The sequence below is a fragment of the Triturus cristatus genome, chromosome 9 (assembly GCF_964204655.1).
Source record: "Triturus cristatus chromosome 9, aTriCri1.1, whole genome shotgun sequence".
In the NCBI taxonomy this organism is placed as follows: domain Eukaryota; kingdom Metazoa; phylum Chordata; class Amphibia; order Caudata; family Salamandridae; genus Triturus; species Triturus cristatus.
Window position 1 is genome coordinate 336,353,712 of NC_140592.1, and position 8,706 is coordinate 336,362,417.

General features: G+C 44.6%; 1 non-coding gene across 1 annotated transcript; it reads right to left on the reverse strand.

Moving 5' to 3' along the window:
- Window positions 1-2,696: 2,696 nt before the first annotated feature.
- On the reverse strand, window positions 2,697-2,890 carry LOC146797875 (U2 spliceosomal RNA). Its single transcript, XR_014969366.1, has one exon. It is a non-coding gene; the product is annotated as a U2 spliceosomal RNA (small nuclear RNA).
- Between the last annotated feature and the right edge of the window lie 5,816 nt (window positions 2,891-8,706).

The window sequence follows — 8,706 nt, forward strand, 5'->3', positions numbered from 1 at the left end:
AAAAAGTGTGTTTCCTATGTTAGTTACGATAGTGATTTTAGACATAACTGCAGCCCGAATCACTGGACGGAATTACACCAAATTTCCCAGAAAGCTAGCTCTTGGTCCAGAAAGCGTATATCTGGGCGGAGCTTAAGCTTAAATAGAGATTTGACTGGCTGCCAACACTTCATCCAGGAAGTGTTGGCCTCCATCTTGGGACCAATATACATGATAGCACCCCATTGAAATGCATTGTAGTGAGTGGCAGGTTTTGAAGGTCACAAAAACGAGAACATATAAAGGGTGATAGCAGTTTTTAGTTACAATATAAATCATTTGTTGATGGTACCATACTCATTTTAGGAATTGTGGTGTGTTCTAAGGTGATTTTACCATGTGAAAAAGTCTTCTGTTGGGATTTCATCAATCGTGTTTGAGAGAAAACTGTTCTCATGATTTTCTCATAGAGGTTATGGAAGATGCTCCAGAAGCTAAAATGAGAGCATTATTATCTGTAAATTCACACTACCTTTCTCGGCCATATGAGAATGAAGTCTGACATTCTCACTAAATACCTTTTTTCTAGCTAACTCATCAATAAATTTCTATTCTATTAAGGACTCGGAGGCGAGAATTATGCTTTCTCTTTCTTCGCTGTTTATTAACAAACATTTCACAGCAGCCAATTAAATTTCAATAAATGAAAAAACTGCATTCCCCAATATGCTACTCTTGACATCATCAACAGTACACCAATCAGAAAATGACACTGCCAATATAATGACCAGGCACCATTTCCATTCCTCTTTCTTTGCCAGTGAACAGTCCATAAACTTTCAGTGTTGTCACCTTTAAAAGTGGAATAACCCACTGTCCCTTCGACTGAGGAACCCCCGCCAAACTCTTTGCCGGAATATCTGGAATTGTAACCGGAACTCAGAATGAACCTGCTGGAACTTGATTAATCCTTCTTCTGCTTGGAACTGCATGAACTGGAAGTCAGACCACCCATTCGACTTAAGAACGAAAGCTGATCTTCATGCCGGCACATCCGAAACTGTAACTGGAACCCAGGAACAAACTGCTGGAACCTGATTATTCTGGTTACTGCTCAGAACTCATGAACTCCAGTCATCCCAGAGGTTAACAGGATTTTGGATTCCGAACCTTTGCTTGATCAGCTATCTGCACTTCCAATCAGAAGCTCTTAAGAGCAGAGAAAGAAAACGATATAACACCTAATGCGAGATAGGGTAAAAAATACTGCATATAAATATCTGATTACGAGATATCAAAACATTGCATGCGAAAATCTTAATAAATGATACCAATATAATGTAGAGGAAAGCCCACCTAAAACTATATCCGTACAATAATCCGAGGCCATGTAGGATCAAAACAACATCACATATGAATTCATTAAATTCATGAGGGTGGGATGCTTTAAACAATTTGTTAACACTTCAGCGTGAATGGTCAATATTAATTAACAATTGAGGAGGGAAAATCCTCGCATCCGAGTCCTAATAGAATTCAAAATTCTTGATGTGTTAGCTAAAATTTTCGGATTCTATGTCAGGACTGGAGGCTTCAGATTATGCTTGTTTAAAGCTGTTGTAATACCCATGAAACCACATCCAGAGTGAAAAACTCTGAAAAATGTCACCAGTAATGCAAAATATCGTTCAAGTGATATCTGGTTATCTGAAATCCAGATTGAATAGTTCGTGACCATATTCCCTCTGAATGATCAAGGCGAACTGAGAGATCATCGTATGTTTTAGAGAAACCAGTTCACTTGAAGTGCTACCCATCAGAAGGAACTGTGGCGTGTTCTGCAGAACGAGCGAGTAGGCGGATTAAGAGGAAACTTTGACCCTCTGGGAAGGATAAGGGGGCACCATGTCTGGGAAAAATAAAACCAACTTACGTAAGGAGACCAATGTTTAATCGTCCAAACGCTTCGTAGGGAAAAGCCCACATAATGGAGTGATCAGTTATGTCGAAACTGTTCATTGCATTAACTAAGATGGGAAAACTATCTCAGAAGGAACCAGGAGATGCCATTGATATCCCAGAGAACAGAAACTGCTGAAAGGGAGAGAAGCCCCACGCCTGATTCTATAAGCTACAAGAAGATTGTAAACCGGTCTGTCTCCACAAAAAGGAAGAAAGACTTGTCAGAGTTGCATACCGATAGCATGACACCGAAAACTCTTATCTCTTATGGACAGAGTCTGACTAGGATTTACATAGTTGTGATCTAAAAGAAGTGGGAGGAAACAATCTCCAGGAATGCGTTAGGATCTGGGAATTGTAGAGCCAAAGCCAAAGGAAAAAATCAGAGCTTAGAGAAAACCCAAATGGATCGGAGATCAAATTGAGTATTTCCCATCTGAATAATTAATATTAATTTTGCCTGGAGACCAAGCGTGTGATGGTACTCTCAGAAAGATGAAGAATTGGGCGGAAAGCATGAAGCGTGGAAACTCCTCCAAGTGTGAAGTACCATAGGACTGCTCTCCCCGAGAAGAGCTTCCTCCATTGAAGGAACTGGTGTTTGCCATTCAGATTCCCAAGTTGGAAATTTCAGTTATGTCAAATTGCCTGAACCACATGGAAACCGGAGTTGCAACCTACTGGAATCCCTTAGAAAGCTTGAGTTCCCCATGGGTATAACGCTGCACCAACCCAGTCGAAAGACTGATGTGACTGTGGGATGAACAAATACAGACCATAATGAAAACTGGCCTGCACTCTGTTAGTAGCTGAGACTTAGTCTCCTTCACTTTTATTACGCAGAGGACATTGGAGATAATCTCTACTCTAGACAGGGTCACCAACAGATGATAAGAACTGATAAGAACAGATACTACACTTGATCTTAGCCAAACGGCCGAGAAGCGATAACAGATGATAAGAACAAGGAACTCTCACACAGGATACTTAATATCTCTGGACAATTACAGGAGCCCCAAAAAGGATCCTCAAAATGTGGTATTTCACTGCCACCCACCCACATCTGAGTTGTAAGGTGGCCTTCAAGCAAACTAAAAAGGATGATGGTTGTCCGGCTGTCCATATTGTAGCCTGAAACTTACCCTACGAAGTCTGGACGAGCGTTAAAGCGAGCTACTCCCTTTGGTGATGGAAGGAATCTCATATGTTGACTTGGCCGTAATGGGGAGAGATCGAGAGGATGCGCCGGAGCCGACCCAGGGACATATGAACATGGTTAAAACATCAAGGATACTTATTGATTGTGGAGATGGGAGCAAATTGCCATGTGGACCTAGTGACGGGGAGCATTGAGCTCCTTTTAAGCAAGCAGAAAGGCAGGAGAACTGCATCCGCTAAGAGGGAATAACCAGAAATTCCCTCTAATGAACCAGACCCTATGTTCTAAAGCAGTTGAATTTGTCAGCTACAAAGGTGGGGCAGAGTTGCAATGTCCAGAGTTGCAGGGAAGCGCCATTGAGGTGGATAAACGGATGGTGTAGGAAAGTAGGATCTGCTTCTTATGGTTACCCCCACTTTTTGCTAAATGTAATACTATTTTTGACTAGTCTGACTGGGATCCTCCTAATCAGGACCCCAGTCTATCTGCTTTCTCCTTAAACTGTTATGCCATGTACTTAGATACACTCCAGATTGGATACTGGGGTACCCTTGTCAGTCCCTAGAATATGGTACCCATGTACCCAGGGCATAGGTACCCCAGAGGCCTCCCATGGGCTGAAGCATGTATTATGCCACCCATGATAGGCCATGCAAAAGGGAACTACAGGCCTACCATTGCAGCCTGTGTAAGTTGGTGCATGCACCACTTACTTGAGATATAGGTTTACTATATCTAAGGGTCACTGCACTTAAAACTTATGTCATCCCTATAGCAGGCCTTAACAATCTTGAAGACAGGGTGCTTGGTTCTAAGTGATAGGGTGCCACTGCATGAGCAGTACACCCCTGCAGCCTACGGAGTGCATTCTCCCGGGTTGTCACTGAAGCAGCCATTTACGACATTTAGAGCGGCATTATGCGACCGCGTGAAGACCAACTCTTAAACGGCTGAAACAAACCCTATCGTGTTAGGTGTCAAACATGTTGGCATCATACCCCCCACACCGGTAACCGGTGCGGAAGGTATGATTCCACTCCTCAGAAGGGAGCTTTATGAGGTCCCTGGGGTTCCCGGACCAGCCTTCTAGTCCAGGACAGCACAAAATGTTTGCTGCCAACCAGAGACACATTTCTTCCCTCCTGCTGCTGAGCCAAGCTCGAGCAGGGGAAGGCAGAACAATAGGCATCCTGTCACAGGGATGTGTGACCACCTCCCAGACAGGATTTAGTGTATTAGGGCTGGGTGGGTGCTCTTGCCAGCGACTGAAAGTCTGCATGAGGAGCACATTTGGTGTCCCTGTGCATAGTCCAGTTCAAACCAGTCCTGGGAGCCGTTGGCTCCCGCTCTGGTGTGAAACTGGACAAAGGGCATGGGAGTAACCTCCCCACTGTCCAGACCCTCTCCTGGGAGGGTCCCCTGAATCCTGCCAACCGTCTTCCTTGGGTACTTAAGGGCTTACCTAGCTGTAGGACCTTAGATTCGACGTGGACAAGATTCTGAACCAGAAACCACTGAACCTTGACCGTCTGGACACTCTGGACTTTGCTGGACTTCGTTTAGGCCCAACTTCATCTCCCTCTCAGTCTGAAGCATCATCTGTGCCCGTGCACCATACAGGATCCATGCAGGACCTGTGGAGCATCAAGAACAACCGAAGAAATCTCCCTTGGAGTGAAGGAGTCACTCCCCTGCATTCGCAGGCACTGCAGCACTGCTGTCTGGTCTGTGGAACCTGAGCTTCTACGGACTCCGAAGGCTTCAGCAACACAGGAGGTGGGTTTCTACATCTCTTGAGGTCCGAGCTCCCCTCTCAAGTTTGAGGTCAGAATCCCTCGTGGGGGCTGCAATACCCGAACTCCTGTGTACCGTTTTCATTTGCAAGTGCATATGCTTGTTGGTGTTTCCCAAACAATTCCATTGGGCTACCAAGGATTTAGACCTCCTCGCACTGAGTGCTCCGTGGGCTGTTGTTTGGTGAAATCGCTCGAGGTCCTCTCTCGACTCCTGTGCCTTCGGCCTGTGGGTCCACTTGAGAGTCAACTTTGCTTTTCTTGGGCTCCCCTAGTTGCTCCAGGCTTTCCCTGACTCCCCTGTGCTTGGTGAGTCTCCTGGACCTTGCTGGTCCAAACTGTACACATCCTTGTCCTTCTGCGTGGGTTGCCATTGCCAAGGCTTGTTGGTGCTACCGCCGGACACCGACCCCTCAGCACTCGACATCCTTTGTGGGACAGCTTGTATCCAGCGCCTAGTTGTCCTTGACGTCTCCTGGTCCAGATAGCTGTAGAATCAAGAACTCCATCAACCAACCTGAAGCACCCGACATCGGTGGGCATTCGTCTGCCGAGCCCCTGGTCACTCCCAAGTGACCCAGACTCTGTCCCCTCTGCTTTCAGGTACTTCTCGACAAGAATCCACCTTTTTTTATTTTAGAAGAAGTCTGTAATTCACAAATATTTCAACAAAGGGTTTATGAAGAAAGCCAGTTGATGGGCAAATTTTTAGCAAACTCGACGAGGAAAAAGCAAGAATCTGCAACAATATCCAAGGTCTTAGACCCCCGGACTGGTCAAGAAGTGATTAAAGGCAGTGATAGCCCACAGATTTTTTTCGAACATTTTAATCAGCTTTACTCTACTGAATACTTAGCAGAGGAGAAGATGATTCTGGAGTATTTTATTAATATGAATGTTCCTAAATTATCAGATAACCGGATCAGTGAACTGGCCTCGGAAATGGAAGCCGCCGAGATTTCGGCAGCTATCCAAACAACAGCTGGGGGAAAAGCTTGTGGGCAGGACGGTTTCCCTATCGAGTTTTATAAAGTTTTTTTAAAGGAATTAATTATCCCCCTTAAAAATGTATTCATCTTTATTAAGAATGGTGGTGCCGTTAAAAAAGATAAAAATCCGGTAGATGTAAACTCTTACAGACCTATTAGTCTTCTAAATTGAGACTATAAAATTTTGATGAAAGTATGGGCAGAGCGTTTTCTATTTGCCGCTCAAGAGACAATTCACAGATATCAGACCGGCTTTATAGCAGGTAGATCTATGGCAGCTAATAGTCAGTTTTTAATACATGCCCTGGATTATTTTAATACAAATTTAATCCCGGCAAGTATTGTAATGGTTGATGCAGAGAATGCTTTCGACCTCGTGAATTGGAGAACCCTGTTTTTTACTCTTGGTCGGTTTGGATTTCCTGCCCAGGTAGTTAATATGCTACGTAATATCTACCAGGGAGACACGGCTCTGGTAGTTATAAACTCAAGTCATGCAGGAACCATAAAAATAAATTGTGGAACTAGACAGGGCTGTCCGCTCTCGCCATTGCTTTTTACTTTTTTCATAGAACCTCTGGTAATTAAAATACAAAACAATGCCGCTATTCAATCACCGATTCCTGGCACGGCTAAATTATTTGCTGACGATATTATTTTATACCTGACCCCCGATAAAGAGAATTTCGAAACAGTTTTGAGGGAATTCTCGAAATTCGAACAAATAGGTGGGTATAAAATAAATGCCAACAAAACTGAGGTTCTGGCCCTCAACACAGATCTGAATTCTTTTCCATCTTGCTTGAAGACACAAGAGACTAAGTCTGACCCCATAAGATATCTTGGGATATTTGTATCCAACCAGTACCAACAGCTATTTGAACTGAACTATTTACGAATGAGGAACAAGATTAAGAAGCTTTTGGAACAATGGATATTACTCCCCTTATCGATAGTAGGTTAGGCCTGGGTAAAATTTCCGTTCCGTTCGCGGAATTTGCGATAATTTGGCATTTCCGCGTTCCGCGGAGAGCGCGGAAATGTCAAAATTTCCGCATTCCGCAGCTTTGCGATAATTTGGTTCTTGCTCGCCCTGTAAAATAATACATTCTCGCGCGCGCGATCGCCTTACCTGAATCCCCGCGTTCGCCGACAAGTTTTCCCGATCCGGTCGCGTTCTCCATGAGATGTTGTATTGTTTTAGCCATTTGCGCTGTCTCGCGACAGTTCGCGTCCGCAGTGACGTCATGCGTCGCGCGATCACGTCTTTTTTCTCGCGAGACAACTAAAAACAAGAGGGCCGCGCCCGCAAGCAACCACATGGGTAAGTTGGCGACCCGCAACCATGCAGAAAATCTCGCGAACATGCCGGAAAAAAACTTCCGCATCTTCGCGATATTTCCACTTGTTTGCGGAGATTTTTAACATTTTCGCGATAATTTGCGAAAGTCGCTTTCGCAAATTCCGCCCACCCCTATAGTAGGTAGAGTTTCATTGATTAAAATGTCCATATTACCATTGCTTATCTTTTTGTTCACTAATGTCCCTATTAAGATAAATCAGTCCTATTTTAGGGAAATCGATTCCCTACTTAGGGGATTTGTCTGGGGTAAGAAAGCCCCTAGGGTCAAACTATCAGTGGTGCAACTGCCTACAGAACAAGGGGGTTTGGCGTTGCCGCATTTGAGAACATATTATGAGGCCGCTTTTTTAGATCTGGTGTCTGGCTTGATGGGATCTAAATGTACCAGCGACAGCTTTTTTATAGACATAATGATGCAAGAAATTGGATCACTCACACAAGTGTTTTTAAAAACTTCCAAACTTCCAAAAAAACCACGATACAAGACGTTAAAAGATTATTTATTTAGACTTCAGTCCTTTTTTAAAAAGACCGGCTCTTCGGGCCTTCAGTACCTAAAATTGAGCGAATGTACCAGTCTCGGTTTCCAGCTGCAATCAAGACATATAAACCTTTGGGAAGGTTGTGGATTATTCGAGTTACGACATTTATCGAGGATGCGAGAGGAGCAGGAAGGAGAGCGGCAAGGCATGGCAGGCGGCAGAAAAACAGGTAAGTGCCTTGTTTATACCTTTTTAAATCCTTCGGGAGTGGGGAGAGAGCTGGGAGGGAGCGGAGCGGAGCTCCACGGAGATTTTTCCAAACCCCGTGGAGCTACATGTAGAGGCACTACGCCAGCTCCACCCAGGGCTATAGATAAGTCTCTATCAAGTTGAAGGGTACCTTCCCGAAATCACGTAGGGGAGATCTGGGAGGAAAAGTATTCCCTCCATTGGCAGGTCTCTTCTGACTTGTTGTTAGGACCCATGGACTGAAAATAAAGGAAATAAATGGAAACCACTGTGGGAAAGAAATAACTAAGCTGTTCCTATGACAGTAAGAAAGTTGAATTCAGCTTACCCTGATATCTACTCCAGGGTTGTCCCGTGGTCAAAAGGAATTTCACCTGTAGCGATAGAGGGTTTCTTGAGAGTGAGTGGGTTTACCATATTCTGTGGACTGGAATGACGACCCAGGACCTCTGGTAATGTACCTCTAGCCAAAGGGTCTGTCTCTGCAGAGGGGAGCTCCGCTCGTATGGGGTCAGACTGCCTAGGACCCAATAGTTTGTGTTCTACAGTACACAATGGGCGTTGCCCACAAGGCATAATGCGCTTCAGGCCCATCTAGTAAAGGCGTCAGGATCTACTGGATTATTTGTGTCTTTGGCGAAAGCCTCCATTTCCAGCATCTTGTATAGTGGGAGTTATAAAGAGGAGACCAAATTGGGGTCAAACTTTACCAGGTATGGGTCATCTGGGT